The following is a 16,950-nucleotide window of genomic DNA, read 5'->3' as shown; positions in this document are numbered from 1 at the left end:
GAGAGCCGTAGTGTCTTAGAAACCCCCTCTACTAAGAGAGTTACGCTATAGTGTCTTAGTACTAATACGATCCTTACCGACCGACTTTCCTCCTCTTCCCGGCGGATAGCTATCCTCTCCGCTATCAACCTCGCGTTCGGTTTATCCCACTTCGATCCGATCGCCTACGACCGAATATATCCTTTTACCTAAGGGTAGCTAACCTGTCCCTTAACTTAAAAGAATAGAGAACGAGACTAGGTTTATAAGAAAGAGAGTAGCACCTCTTCTAATAAGAGAGAACTACAAAATATAGTTCAAGCTGATAAGAGTATACCTAGTATTAAAGCAGGTTAACTAGGTCATCGAAGACATTATTACGGACATTCCCGCTATAACCCTATCTATAGCGACACCCTCTATATCATCGGAGTCATCCCTTCCTTTAGATTAAGCGATAAGGAAGGCATTATATAGACGGTATAATGTAACGGCCCTATATAAGATGTATATCTATCTGTCGATAGATAACTAAGAGATAATATACGAGATCCGGTATACGAAGGAGTTATAGGAATAGGCTAAAGCTAAATATAAGAGAAGACTTCTCGCTACTAGAAGAAGTTTGCTTTAGCAATACACTAATTTCGTAATAACAGAGGACTAGTCTATAGATGACGCCTAGTAGGAGCTTAGCTTAATTATAAGGAGGGCTATTTCAATCTCGCCTTAGTTCTAAGACATCAAGACTAAGGACAGAAAGATCTAGCAACTCTTAGTAGCTCTACTAGACTCATTTAGCTTAATTGGCGATGTAATTGATGCCTAGGTGAATCTCTCACCACAAGACATTCTTGCAATTCTAAGGGAGAAGCAAGAATCAATGATTTATTAAGGGACAGCCATGTTCGCTAAGAAGGGTTTCTAGGGCAAGCTCACGTGCCATCTCTACGGTAGTGACTATTTTATAAGTAAGTGCCTATACCTTTCTATAGCTTAGTAGGCTGTTAGGAACAAGGAAAAACTAGCTAGGGTTACCTACCCTACTAAGAGACAACCGTTACCACCTCGTAGGAGGTCATTAATACTAAACCTTCGTGATGTCCTTAAGGTAATAACGGACCTTATAAAGTAGATAAAGGAGAGCCGCAAGCCAAAGGCCTCCTCTAGTAAGCCTATAAGGGCCTATATAACCTAGGAAGACGTATCAGACCCTAAGATACTATTAGAAGATAATGATGTTAATGAGGTTGCCTATTCTACTATAGAAGCTAAAGGTAAGTACCCCTCGTACGAGTAGTTACTTAACTCTTATACATTATTATATATGACTAACTAATATTCACTATTTAGGACACTAAAGCCTCTTTAAAAGAGGAAGTAGATTACGGTTAGGGGTGGCTATCTACAAGCTATATATATAGGAAGTGTAGTAATAGGTAGTCCTTCTAGAAAGTAAATTGTCTTAGAAAATGTCCCGTTTGTTCCTAGCCTTAGAGTTAGTCTTGTTTCGTGGAATTAGTTTAGCTAACAGTTTGCTATCTAACTACCTAGTTTTACCCTAAAATCCTTGTCTAGTAAACCCGTTGTCTAGACTAAACTTCGAGGAGGAGTACCGTTTATCTACTCGATCTCGGAAATTCTTAAGCTATAGTATACTAGTATACTCTCCTAAGAACGTGACGGTACCGCTATAGCTAATACTAAGTCCGAAGATCAGTAGGAGCTATAGTATAGAAGATGTATACACCTTAGCAAGGGACTGCTAAGAAACCGATATAGAGTTACTAATAAGAAATATCCTATTCCTATTCCTTCTAAATACCAGAATTATAAGGTCTGCTCCCTTATAAACATAAGGAAGTTCAAAGGACCTACTATAGAGAGGAAAGGAGAGAGGCTGGCCCTTATCTCTATTGACATCTATAGGCCTTTTTAGGGCGTAGTCTCTAGGCTAGGATATAAATATTAGCTTAAGATTATAGATAACTTCTCTAGGAAGAAGTGGGTAATCCCTTTAAAGGCTAGGAGCGACGCTCCTACAGCCCTACGGGATTAGAAGGTCTAGGCAGAACGGTAGTCAAGGTGCTTTCTGTCTACGATCCGTAGTAATAGTATAAAGGAAATTCTCGCCTGACTAAAAGAGTAGGAGAAGGAGTTTGGCACTTAGATAGACACAACTAATGCCTACAACTCTCTTCAAAATAGACCTATAGAAAGGTCAATTCAAGCCTCTAAGAACATAGTCCGGGCTATGCTTAAAGACTCTAGTATACTAGTTAAGTTCTAGCTAGAAGCTTTATAAGTATAGACTATGATCAGAAACAGACTGCCTAATAGTCCGATCATTAATAGTATTGCTCTTTTACTAGAAGAAGCCTTTACTAGCTAAGTACCGTTAGTCGACTATTTCCGCGTCTAGGGATATAAAGCTATAGTCTATATAGACCTAAGAGCCCAACCTTAAGGCTTGAGGAGAGACAAGTTGATAAACCGAGGAAAAGAAGCCGTGTTTATAGGCTACTCAGAAAACACTATAAAACAATAGCTGTTCTAGGATCCCGACATAAAAGTAATAAAAGCGTATAGTCACGTCGACTAGTTTGAGAATAAGAAGGGGGGAGATATAGATCTTAGTATCACCTTTACTAACTAGCCGAGTCGAGCGCTATAGCGCAATCCTGTTAGGAGGAAGCCCTTTAGGGCGAAATTTTCCGATAGGGGATTATTAGAGACACCGTTACGAAGGCTAGGAGAAAATATTACGGCGGTTTCAACACTATCGAAGGCCGATAACGGTGGATCTATACAGAACCTACCTAAGTCATTAACACTATAGTAACCGCTATTTGTGTAACTTCCCCCTCCCCTAAAGGACATTAGGGAATACTAGAAGTTTAGAGATTAGGGTACTCTAATAAAAGAAAAAGAAGATGTCGTTTAGTTCGACCTATCCGAACACCTAGCGCCACCTTAGGTTATAGGCAACAAGAGGTTAAGGGGGGACGGAGATGATAACTCTAAAGAGTATAAGGCTAAACACTATAAGGCTCTTATCGCCTAGATAATCTATCTAGACCCTATAATGAGCTAGGTAGAGGAGATTCTGAACGACGTAGAAGAATATACATTTGCTGCTATTAGGTAGGCTATAGCCTATTAGTAGGAAGTGCTAATCCTAAAGTCCTCTAGGGTAGCTATAGGAGACCCCGAATAGGGACATATATAGAGAGAGGTAATCGAGACCGAACTTATTGCCTTAGTAAGCAACAATACCTAGGAAGTAGTAGATCTTAGTAAACCTACGAAGATCCTTAGAATAAGGATTATAAGAGACAGGTCCTACGGCACTTTGAAGCTTAATTAAGGACACTATGTCTACGCTAACTTAGCTAAGATAAACATGGCTAGAGAGAAGGCTACGCTAACCTACTCACCTATAGAGAGCTACGAGTATTTAGTACCTACGGCTCCTATAGATAAGAGGTATAACAAACAGGATTACTAGAGCTATAATAGTCCCTAGATATAGCTAATAACAATAACAAGGCTAGACTTGGCATTCCCCCTTAGAAGAATTAGCTTATATGTTACTAATCCCTCGTAGTAGTATATAAAGGCTTTAAAGAAGCTCTCCCGATACCTACGGTCGTACCTAGACCTAGGTCTTATATATAGAAAGGGAGGGGGCAATCTCTAGGGACACTCGGACTCTAACTACGCTATAGACAAAGTGGAAAGAGTCTTAATTCTAGGATACGTATAGTTCCTTTATAGATTACCTATGTCCTAGATAAGTAGGAAGTAGAAGTCTATTATAACATTAATAATAGAAGCTAAGTTTATAGCTATAAACGTAGCCGTAAAGTAGTCACAATTTCTTGCTACTATTCTAAGGGAAATAGGGTGCCTAGAACTAGTAGGAAAGAGCTCTTTCTAGCCGAGTATAAGGGTAAGCAAGGGCACTATTAACGAGCTAAGGCTAGTCAAGCTTATAGGTAATAACTAAGCCGCTTTAACACTTATTAAAGATGCCTATATATATAAAAGGTCAACGTATACTAGTATATATGTCGCGGATCTAACAAAGCGGTATATAAAAGTACTAAAGAAGGTCTCGAGATACCTAAGGTCGTTCCCCGACCTAGGGTTAATATTTAGACGTAGTAGCGGTGCCCTAACCGGATACTTAGACTCTAACTACGCGATAGATCGAGTAGATAGGGTCTTAATTCTAGGACATATCTACCTAGTATATAGTACGCCTATATCCTAGATAAGTAAGAAGCAAAAGTCTATAGTAACCTCTACTATAGAGGCAGAATTTATAGCAATAAACGCCGCCGCGAAACAATCCTAGTTCCTAGCGGCTATCCTCCGAGAGATGAACTACCCGGGACTAGTAGGAGACTACTCTTTCTAACTAATAGTCCTAGCCGATAAGAGTACCGTCGACGAACTAAGACTAGTACGCCTTATAGGGGATAACTAGGCGGCTCTAACCTTAGTTAAGGACGCCTATATCAACGAAAGATCTAAGTATATTAATGTTACCTATAACTATATTAGGCACCTCTAGTAGTAGAGGAAGATCAAAGTAAAGTACTGCTATACTAAGGAGATAGTAGTAGATAGTTTGACTAAACCGCTAGCCGGTCCCTAGTTCTAGACCTTCGTACGATAGCTATAGCTAGTATAGTAGGAACAATCGTTCCTTACCTTACGACCTAAGTAGGAGTGTTACGAATATAGGTTAGTAGGTATATCGTACGGTACTAAGACTAACTTAGTATATACTAAGTTAGTCGAGACAATAGTATAGCAATACTACCGCGATACCGTACGAATAGTAGGAGCGACTTAGAGGACCTATAGTCGCTTAGCTAGTTAGTACGAGACTGTCGGAGGAACTGTCGTCGTAGGATAAGATATAGGTAAAACCGATAAGGCGTAGTAAAATAGAACTAGGACTAGAGTAAGATCCCTCTATATAGGTATAAGAGACGTAGTCTCTATACTAATAGTAGAGATACCTTTAGTACTAAACACTGTTCTACTATATACCTTTATATACTATATTAGTCCTTCCTCCTTCCCTATTACGCGTCCTAACTTCCGTATATATATATACTATACCCTTTTAATACCGAGCCTGATAAACCTATTTACCGTATACCTACGGCTAGGGTATTACCCGAAGCCGTATAGAGAGTCTATAATAGTAGTGCTACGTAAGCTATAGAAGGAGGACTATACTTAGCCCAAATCGTATAGGCTAATCGTGCTTCTAAATATAAAAGGGAAGATCTTAGAGAAGATAGTAGCCTAGAGACTTACGAAGCTAGCCGAGGACAACTACGTACTCCTAGTAACATAGATAGGGGGAAGAAGCTAGCGATCGATACTAATAGTAATAGAGCTAATTACGGAGCAAATTCAGACCCTCTAGTACTACGGTAGGAACCGAGCGGCGTCCTTACTATCTCTCGATATCGTAGGAGCCTTCAATAACGTCTTATACTAAAGGCTAATATATATCCTATAATAGAAAGGCATCCCCTAGTAGGCAACAAAGTTCGTCTACTCCTTTCTCTAGGAACGGACGACATACCTAGTCCTAGGGAGGTATACGTCCGACCCGGTAAAGGTAGAGGCTAGAATACCTTAGGGATCTACTCTCTCCGCTGTCCTATTTCTAATATTTATATATGATCTAATCCCCCTACTTACCTCTCCGTAAACCTTAGTATCGGGATTCGTAGACGATATAAACATTCTAGCCTAGTTAGACTCGATAGAGGAGAACTGTTACCTTCTTAAAGATAGGTATAAGAAGTACGAGGAGTAGGTAAAGAAGTATAGTGCCCGGTTCGCCCCTAAAAAGTACTAACTTATATACTTTAGTAAAGCGAGAATATACTATAATATAAAGGCGGCGGTAAGAATCTTAGGCTACGACACTAAGCTATTAGCGGAGCTACGAGTACTAGGGATCTAGCTCGACCCGAAGCTAAGCCAGAACGTATAGATTAAGAAAGCCTAGAGTCGAGCGTAAGTTAACAAAGCCTCGATAAAGAGGCTTACGGCGTCTATATAGGGAGTAATATTCGATAAGGTAAGGGTAATATATAAGGCGATCGTTAGACTAGCTATATTATACGGGGCATAGATTTAGAGAATAGGAGGCGTAGGCAAGCCGATCTCGAAACAGATAGAGCAACCCCTAAATAGGATATAGGTAGGTAACCTACGTAGGATACTAGGCGTATATAAGATAACGTTAATAAGCACGGTAGAAATAGAGACGGGAACACTACTAATCGGCTAATATATCCGGGGAATAAGAATTTAATATACGGTAAAGACGATAGATTACCTAGTATAAACTACGATCTAGGAGGTAAAGAATAAGATAGAAAACCGCTACCGGAGAGGGGCTAGACATAGGACAAGCTAAAAAGAGGAAGACCTTACTACCTTTACGGCCGTATAGACAAGCACCGAATAGCTAGCACGAAAAGAGGAGGAGCGTAGGACTCGCTAGGCCGGCGGGAGTAAGACTAAGACCTAAAGTCTAGTAGAATAGATAGCGAGCTACCTATAGAAGTAGGACTAGAAAAGGAAGCCCCTAAAGACAATAGGCCCGATAGTACTCCGAGCCTTCTAGAGTTATAATTACTAGCTATATAGAGACCTAATAAGCACCGAAGTAAGTATAGCGATCTAAATTAGGTCTATATATATTAGATTAAGGGCCTACCTATTAAGGAGACGCGTATTAGATATCTAAAACCTAGCCTACTAGTATAGCTACCTATTGTAAAACCTAGAATATATACTACTACGATACCCGTAGTAGGCGAGTAGTAGGGGAAATTAGAGGTACTAAGCGGGAAGGAGAGACTATAAGTTAATTATTAGAAATAAAGGTAACATTCGCCGAATCGCTTAGTAGATACTATAGTAGAGATATCTCTAGTAGTTTAGCCTAGCTAGTAAGACGGAGGAGTAGATAGATAAGAGGCGAAAGTTAGAGGGGTTATATATAGGGTAGTTATTAGGGTAGGCCTATAATACTAGCGTACTCTTAATAAGGAAAATCTAAGACGAGAACGAGGGGAAAAAGATAGGCGGAAAGGAGGAGGGGTTTTTACTAATACCGTTTCCCCTCTATATATACGAAAACAAGATAGTATAGCTATATAGGCTAAAGGGCACTATAACAGCTTAATAAAATATCTATCTATCTATCAAGGGAAAGTTATAAAGGTACCTTTAGGGTACCTTACTTTCTATACTCTAGAAGGTTACTACTATTATTACTATCGTAAAGGCTAGTAGTTCGAGCGTACCCTATCTATCTCTTTTTACCCTTACTTAAGAGGTAAGGTAAGCGTAAAGTATTAAGAAATAATATAGGCGTTAAGGTCGCTAGTTCGAGCGTATTTAATGATTATTCATTCGCCTGTTTTAGTGCCCTATAGCCTATGTAGGTCTCTCGCTATTTAGGTCTATTTATGTAGGTAGGAAACCCGATTAACGGATAAAAACCTCCTCGTCTTTGCCCTCCTCGTTCTTTCCTATCTTGTCCTTTCGTTCTCCTTCCTTTAGGGTACGCTAGTGTCATAGTTGTTACCCTATAACTACCTTGCCCGTAACCCTAGTAATGTCCTCCTCTCGATTCCCTTTCTCCCTTCTGTTTCCCCGGCTCTTCTCTCTCTCTCCCTCCTCTCTATCTACCTTTCCGTTTCTACTACTAGGGAGAATTACTCTAGGTAGTCCTCGTTAAGGATCTATCTTGTCACTCTCCTTATATCTTGTCTGTTCTAGATAATGGCCTGGTATTGCCTATCTCTTACCTTCGCTCTCTACTAGCTTCTCCATTTTACCTACTTAGTATAGTTTAGTACTATATGCTCCGGGTTTTAGGATAGGTAGCTATAGGGGTAACGTTTAGAATCGTATCCTAGGACTCTTCTTTAGTACAAGTATGCTCTTAGCCTAATGTGCTTAGAGCGAATCTAGATAGCTATACTTGCTTCCGCCCTCTTTAGGTCTTTATAGATAAGGTAGTTATACCTCCCGAAGGTCCTAGCCGCTAGTAGGGCTTCTAGCCTCACCGGTTTTTGGTTCTAACGCGTTTCCTATAGGTGACCTACGATCCTTTCTACTTAGCTTTGCTTCTTTTTCCCTTTGTCCCCTATGTTAGCTTGCTCCCTTAGAGCTTCTCTCTATTTAAGGGCTACTAGGATTTCCTATAATGTTTTTAGGTCTACTTCCTTCTATAGGATTATATATAGCCGGTTAGGTCTTCTCCTCCTCTCCTACTAGGTTCTTATCCTTTAAGTAGCTACTTAGATAGTTCCCTAGGCTAGGTATACTAATGTCTTCTCTACGTATCAACACCTTATGCCCTAGAGGTACTCCCTAATAGGGGCTATACCTGATTCCATTTCTATTGTCCTATAAGAGGTTGACTTGTATACCCCTAGTACTCTCTTTAGGCAGGCTGCCTACGCTCTATTAAGGGGGTCCTCAATTCTCTTCGGGATGTGTTTTTCCGCTGCCTAAATTGCTACTCTATATAGCATTACGGGCTTGATAATAGCCTTGTATATAGTCTAGGCCTTTATGAAGGTCGCCCCCTAGGTTAACGTAGTAAGTCTCTCGATTAATTGTCTATTAGTGTCCGCTCTCGCTTACGCCTTCTTTACTTATAGTCCCTAGCTAAGTTTTGGGTCTAGCTATATCCTAAGGACTCTAAGTTCCCTTATAGAATAGGTCTCGAACCCCTAGATTTTTACTAGTACTACTAAGTTGTGTTTTGTCTTTACCTTACTAAAATAGATAAGTTAGTACTTGTCTAGTACAAATTTTGCCCTATACTCTCTTACCTACTTTTCGTATTATCTATATCTCTCCTCTAGGAGTACGTAGTTTCCCTCTATAGACCCCGACTACGCTAGGATATTTGTGTTATCTACGAACCCCGATACTAAGGTGTTTACTATTTCTAGGAGTAGGGTCAGGTCGGCTATAAAGAGGAGGAACAGAATTGGGGAGAGTGTAGAGCCCTATAGGATGCCCGTGTTCGTAATTGGGGTCTACGGGGCTTTAAAGGACCCTAGGCGCCTTATCGAAGGTTAGAGACCCTCTAGACTAAATATACTTACGCTTTCGTACTTTCCGCTATATAAAGGCCTCGTTAGACTTACGTAGCTTACCAATCTCGCTTTATATAAGAGCTATCTAATACGCTGTCTCTCTACTCCCTTTTGTAAGCTAATGTACCCCTTCCTATAACGAGTTTAGCGATAAACCTGCCCGGGCACGCATTTTGTTCGTTACTAGTGTCGATTAAGAGTCGAATTCTTTTATAGTTTGTAGTATCTTCGACTTCTAAGGGGTAGAGTCCGGAGCTAGAGGGGTTAGCGTACGTAGCTTGATATTAAGCTTATCTATTACTACCTATAGATTAAATAGAACTAAACTAGCGCCTCTAAAGCTCGATAGGTGTTAGGAACCGCTGTACGTTATCCCAACCGGGCTTGGATCTTTGCAATGATGTCTCTGACTCGTTGAGAAGGTAGTGGTCCCAAACAGTATATGGTGTATACTTAAAATGAGTTGAGCACGAGGCTCCTATCTACTTGCAAAAGAGCGTCGTCTATATAGTGCCGTGTCTTGGCGTAACTGATCAAACTGATCAGACTGATCACTGAGCATACTGATCAGACTGATCACTGAGTCATACTGATCAGACTGAGCGCTCAGTTGCCAAGGTCTCTGAGCTGATCAGTTTCGGATTCTCCCACTAGTGTCTAGGCATCGATTGGTTGGCTGGAGCTTCCCCAAACCGATCCGTAACACCATCCCCCTTCTAGCTTAGTTCCGTCCCGGAACTTCTCACATAAGCCCGCTGTTCTTCATCGTTTGCCTGGGCATCGCAATGTCTCCTCCTTCCATTTCTTCCAAAAGTTCCCTCCGTCGACAAGCCCTTGCTGTCGACATACAACGATCCGGTATCGAGATGGCCCCCTGCCATCACTGTCGGTCCGCTCGAGTCGCTGCCACCGAGCAGCGCCCAAAATGTGTCGTTTCGCCCCGGTCGGGAAAATGCTCGGAGTGTGTGAGGAAGGGTTACTCTGATTGCGACGTGACCTTATCCGCACCCGAGTGGACGAAGTTTCGCGACGTTCGTGATGGCCTCCAGCGAGACCTCGAGCGTGCGGAGGAGAAGGAGGTGGAGCTTCTCCATCAGCAGGCCGAGCTCGCTCAGCGCATTATTCGCCAAAAGGCGAAGAAGATCCGTCTTCGCAAACAGCTTCGCCTCGCGTCCGGCAAGGCCGACGACGCCGTAGCGAAGGAGCTCGAAGATCTCGAGGCGGCGGAGGAGGAAGAAGTGGAGGAGTCTGCTGGGGTGGAGACCGCGTCGTCGTACAAGGAATTCGATCCTTGGCAGATGTCGGTCCAGGATTGGAACCAGCTGTGCGATCCTTCTTTTCCTTGGGTCGTGCCTCCTCTGGCCTCATCGTCGTAAGTTATTGTTCCAGTAGTCTTTTATCCGTTGCTGTTGTTGACTTCTGTGTCCTAGGTCATCAAATCAAGAAGCCGCTGTTTGATGCCTTTGTCGTCAGGTCGTTTCTGCTAGGCAGATTTCGAGAAGAAATCCTCGCATTCCTGGTACGTCTTTGTCGCTGTCGCCCGATCCATCGCATTGAACTCGCGGCTGACAACATTCTTCTTTGGACAGTCTCTAGCATAGTGGCCTTTCTTTCCACATGCATAGCAAGTTAGATCTCTTGTTAACTGCTTGCTTCGTCCGCGCCTTTCCGTGGCGTCGAGTTCCATTGGATCTCCATAATCAGGGTCGTGACTTCTGGCCTTGAAGCCCCCTCTTCCGCCTCTCGCGGGTCTCTGGAATCCAGGCTGTACGAATCGGTCGTACTTCAATTCCTGGAGTCTCTCGTCGATTTCCTTTGCAGCCTTGACCATCGCGGCCAAGCTGGTGAGACTGGAGTTTCGAGATAATTCGGCTTTGACGTTGTCCTTCAAGCCTAGGTAGAACTGGGAACGAAACGCTGCGTCGTTCCACTCGAGGTCGGCGGCATATCCTTGGAACTCAGAGGCGTATACGGCGACTGAGGTGTTTTGTCGGAGTTGTCGGATATGTCGGTCGGCATGAACCTCCTCGTTAGGTATCCCGTAGAGATCATTCAGCTTGATCTCGAACTCATCGTAGTCGGCAAATATCTTCCGGGTTTCTGTCTTCGGGTTGTCTCCTTCGTCCTGGTTGTTGAGCCAGTCTTTGAGGTATGGTCTGAATCCCCGGGCTGCCCTGCCCCTTAGGAAGGATGCGGCGTACAAGACCTTAGAGGCCTCGCCATTAAACTGTTGGGCGTTGAAGTAGAGGTACAGCTGAACCTGCAGCTGAAAAGCCTCCAGCTTCCCTTGTGTCCCATCGAACGTCTCCGGTGGTGACACCTTAGGTGCCTTGGTGAACTCGTGCATGCTGTTCGAGCTTGCAGAGGGTGTTGATCGTTTTCCGCTTCCAGTAATCGACATTTCGCTCATTCGTTCCGTGATGCCAGTTGACTGTGGCGTTCCTTGTCTTGACGGACTCCGGGTAGCGTCTCTCCCAGACATATGCAAAGGGCCCTGGTGGTGGTGCTCAAAGTTGTTAGGAACCGCTGTACGTTATCCCAACCGGGCTTGGATCTTTGCAATGATGTCTCTGACTCGTTGAGAAGGTAGTGGTCCCAAACAGTATATGGTGTATACTTAAAATGAGTTGAGCACGAGGCTCCTATCTACTTGCAAAAGAGCGTCGTCTATATAGTGCCGTGTCTTGGCGTAACTGATCAAACTGATCAGACTGATCACTGAGCATACTGATCAGACTGATCACTGAGTCATACTGATCAGACTGAGCGCTCAGTTGCCAAGGTCTCTGAGCTGATCAGTTTCGGATTCTCCCACTAGTGTCTAGGCATCGATTGGTTGGCTGGAGCTTCCCCAAACCGATCCGTAACAATAGGATGTTCTCCTGTCTAAATATAGCGTTATAGGCTACCCGGAAGGCGCGTAGAAACTCTACTTTATCGATATAAGTAATATGCTAGCGTGCTAAGCCCGAGAGCTAAGTACCGTATACCTTCTTTAAAGGCAAATAGCAACCTTTATCTAATAGCTAGAGTAAGTACAATACGTACGATAGTATATATAGGGCCAAGATCTTATATTCCTTATATAGATTCTAGAATGCCTTCGAGTTATAGCTCTCGTAGCCACTAATAATAAGTAGTCTCTATGCCCTAGTCGTACGAGCTATAGTATACTTCTAAAAATGCTCTAGCTACCGTATACCGAACTTATTATTAGTCTAGCCGTTCTCTATTAGCCCGATTATCTAGTCTAGACCCAAGTTGCCGTCTTAGTACTAGGTACTAATGTGCTATTTACCTATAAGGATAACGTAGAGTAGGAGCGCTATTCCGTCTATATAGATAGTCTTAATCACTATTACCTAGTCTTTATTACCCTATTAAACGACCTTCCTCTTTCTACTACGCCTTTCTAAACCCGTAACGACGCTCTAAGACGTAATAATACCTATTATAAACCCTATCTCGCCGAAGTTATAGGTGTCCTAGTTAAGGATATATACTTCTCCTTTATATTACGTATAAGTAAGAACTACTTCTCGATAACGTCTAGATCTTCTATTAGGGCTCGCTAATGATCGTATCTACGTGTTATACGTACCTTTAGCTCACGATACCGCCTAATAAACCTGTCTGTCTAATTAAGACTAGCGGGCTTAAGACCCTTCTCTTATAGTAACAAATCAGCTATTACCCGTATACTAGCCTTTAATAGCGGGAAACCTCTAAGATCTAGCTCGTATATACTCAAGTATCACCCTCTCTTCTAGCTCTATAAGCTTCTTCGAACTAGGCTTATAGTTATCCCGAGGAGGTCGTCTATTCAATCGATACCCTAGTATAGTTCGAGACGCGTCGTATACCTTTATAGTAAGTCGATTCGTGATTATCGCGTCGCGTTTCGTAGCCTAGATAGCTAAGGTCAGTTTGGCCTCGTTTAAAGACAATATACGCTATAATAGTAGTTATATAGCTATATCTATAGAAGTGGTATAGTTCTTAGCAAAAGTGGCCCGCTCGGTAGTATAGCCCGCTCGTTAGTAAAGTACGTTAATAGCGAACAAGCGTAAGTCTATATTAAGATACGCGATCGGCGATAAGGTTTAGCTAGATACTAGAAACATCCGTACTCGACGGCCCTATAAGAAACTTGACTATAAGAATATAGGTCCCTTTATAATTACCCGTAAGATTAATGTAGACGTGTACGAGCTCGACCTATAGGAAAGTATACGTATATACCCGAGGTTCTATACTAGCGTACTACGCCTAGTAAACGACGACCTATTCCCTAATTAAAGCTAAGGTTAACTACTTATCGAGGCCTCTAAAGGCAATAGCGAGGAGCTAGATAAATACGCGGTGAAGGCGATTATAGATAGTAGATAGACTAGTAGAGCTAAGATATATATAAAGTATACCGTCCGTTAGGAAGGTAGTACTATTATAGAAGTGCCTTATAGCAAATTAAAAGGTAGTGCCGAGGAAGCGATAGCATATTATTATTTTAAGAACCTATTAGCGGCCGGTCTACTACCTAGATAGCGTAAGCCTAAAGGTTAGATATTAGACGACCTAGACATCGTTACCAATAGTCGACCCTACGACGCCCGCGTAATATAGATATAACTTAAGGTAAGCTAAGGCTTAATATATAGTTAGCTTATCTAAGGTATACTACGGTATAATATAGACTCGACTTAAGGCTTACTACGGTAAGATATATAGTCTCTCTACGGTTAACCCGACGTAAGCTAGCGCTTCCTAATAGTACGGTTCTTCCTTATAGATATACCCCGCGGCGATATATTTCCGCGTACGAGGGTGTACGGCGGTTTAAGAGGGGGGGTAGTATTACGGTTCACCTCGTAAGACTATACTTAGTATTACGTAACCTAGTACGCTAGCGCGCCTAGACCCTAGACCCTAACCTCGACGCTTACTTTATCGTAGCTTCGCGACTTTCTTATCTCCTCTTCTTCGTAGAACTTATTCGATTCTAAGGTATTAATACGTTTACGTCCTATCTTACGCCTTATCCGTATTAATACCGCCGATCGACCTATATATCTAGGGGCTACGGACCTCCTACTTAGGTAAGTCAGTATAGTACCTAGTATAGAAGGTTATCGCTAGTATAGTCGTAAGGGCCCGCAAATTAGTACTAGCGTATAAGGGTATTCGACCCGGAAACGAGCCGAACTACCGGGTAAGAGACGAATAGCTAGTAATATAATAGGAAGGTAAGAAATTGTTTATAGAGTAACTATAGAAAGAGAGGTAGAGTAACTAGGTTATAGGGTATAGTAGACGCCCTTAGCTAGCGGGACAACCTAAGGAATAGTTAGCTACGAAATCCGCGGTTAAGTACCCCCTAAAGCTTATCTACTACCGCCTTACGAGGGTATAGAGTAGTATAGTAACCTACCTACAAAGCGAATATATCGGCCTCTAGGGGTACCTATTATAGAGGAAGGTTCTAGAATATACGAATACTAGCTATCCCTACGGCTATTACTCCTAGAATATACGGTACGTACTCCTTATCTATCCGAGGTAGTCGCTAGAAAGGGGAGAGTAGATAGTAAAGGCGAGGAACCTAACGATTAGGGCACTTCTTAATAACGTTAAGGACCTACGGCGTATTACGAACTAGATACTAGAGAAGGGCTAGCTAGAACAATACCGCCTAGTAGGAGTAGTATAGGAAGAGAGGACACGGCGTAGCGCGACGAGACCGGCTAGGAGCGGAGGCTAACGGGGTAGTAATATAGACTACGTACGTTTAGAGGGGAAGCTAATCTAGATAAGGAGAAGTCGGGGGCGGGAAGAGTTTTCACCTATTCGGGTTTCCCTTTATATAGAATAATAGATATAACGTGCTTTACTACCGAGCGGGCTATACTACCGAGCGGGCTACTTTTGCTAAGAACTGTACTACTTCTATAGATATAGCTATATAACTACTATTATAGCGTATATTGTCTTTAAACTAGGCCAAACTGACCTTAGCTATCCAGGCTACGAAACGCGACGCGATAATCACGAATCGACTTACTATAAAGGTATACGACGCGTCTCGAACTACACTAGGGTATCGATTGAATAGACGACCTCCTCGGGATAACTATAAGCCTAGTTCGAAGAAGCTTATAGAGCTAGAAGAGAGGGTGATACTTGAGTATATATACGAGCTAGATCTTAGAGGTTTCCCGCTATTAAAGGCTAGTATACGGGTAATAGCTGATTTGTTACTATAAGAGAAGGGTCTTAAGCCCGCTAGTCTTAATTAGACAGACAGGTTTATTAGGCGGTATCGTGAGCTAAAGGTACGTATAACACGTAGATACGATCGTTAGCGAGCCCTAATAGAAGATCTAGACGTTATCGAGAAGTAGTTCTTACTTATACGTAATATAAAGGAGAAGTATAGTATCCTTAACTAGGACACCTACAACTTCGACGAGACAGGGTTTATAATAGGTGTCATTACGTCTTAGAGCGTCGTTACGGGTTTAGAAAGGCGTAGTGGAAAGAGGAAGGACGTTTAATAGGGCAATAGAGAGGGAGTAGAGAGATAGCGTATTAGATAGCTCTTATACGAAGCGAGATTAGTAAGCTACGTAAGTCTAACGAGGCCTTTATATAGCGGAAAGCACGAAAGCGCAAGTATATTCAGTCTAGAGGGTCTCTAACCTTCGATAAGGCGTCGTAATTAATACCTCTAGAGGATACTAGGAGGTAGGAAGTGAGTAGAGAGTCGCTAGATAGTGTTCGGCTAGTACTAAGGCTACGACGCTATAAGCGATATAGCGAGTCGGGGCATAACGTACGTACCTATTAAGTAGACTTACTAGATAGCGAAGAATCTAAAGAGGAATTGTCCTCCTAGTAACGATTCTATAGGATGTCGTCGTATTAAGATACCGTCGTAGTTAAAGTAGAAGTAGTATAGTTCTTAGTAAAAGTAGCCCGCTCGGTAGTATAGCCCGCTTAGTAGTAACGCACGTTATACCTATATAGGCCGAATAGGGTCCTAAAATAGGGGAATAACAAATCTATCTATTAAGATATAGCATCTTAAAGCAAGTCAATAATTAGGAAGTGATCTAGTAGCCTAAGGTATCTACGATAACTTAGCTTATAGGGAGATACCTTCTCTCCCCTTTAGCTTAGATAGACATCTAATACAATTAATATATTAGTTCCTAATATATTACTATTTACTCGTACTATTAGTTAGTCAAAGATTGATCTCTTACTCTACTCCGCTACTATTAATCCGTACCTGTTTAATAGGTTATAAGTCCGGGTCTATATAGGAATAAGAGTAACCTATATTAGTATAGGTTACTTATATCCCTTACTATCGTAGCAGAAAACATCTAGGAATTAGAAGCCTACCCCGTCTATCCTATTAAGGAGCTTAGTTCGATACTAAGTAATAGGTAACCTAGACAAGGACTCTATACGGCTTACTTAAAGCTAATATCTTAAAGATACTCTATAGGCAGAACTACATCGAGATACTATTAAGAAGGACTTTAAGTAAGTCATTTGAAGCTCTACTAGAAGAGATAGACCTATGTCCTAGCCCCGAGACCTTATACCGCTCCTTCTTTACTTTACTAAGTAGGCCTTAGTATCTATACCTACGAACTTTCCTATTCTATACTAGAAGCCTTAGTAGGATCTAAGCCACTACTTTAGAATATACACACCTTGTTTTATCATATCTAATCTATTATAGATTTATACTAAAAGAAGATAGAGGAGAAGGGAGGCAAAATCCTAATTCTTAGGAGGG

Source organism: Fulvia fulva, chromosome 10, assembly GCF_020509005.1.
Source record: "Fulvia fulva chromosome 10, complete sequence".
In the NCBI taxonomy this organism is placed as follows: domain Eukaryota; kingdom Fungi; phylum Ascomycota; class Dothideomycetes; order Mycosphaerellales; family Mycosphaerellaceae; genus Fulvia; species Fulvia fulva.
Note: the sequence above shows the minus strand (reverse complement) of the source record.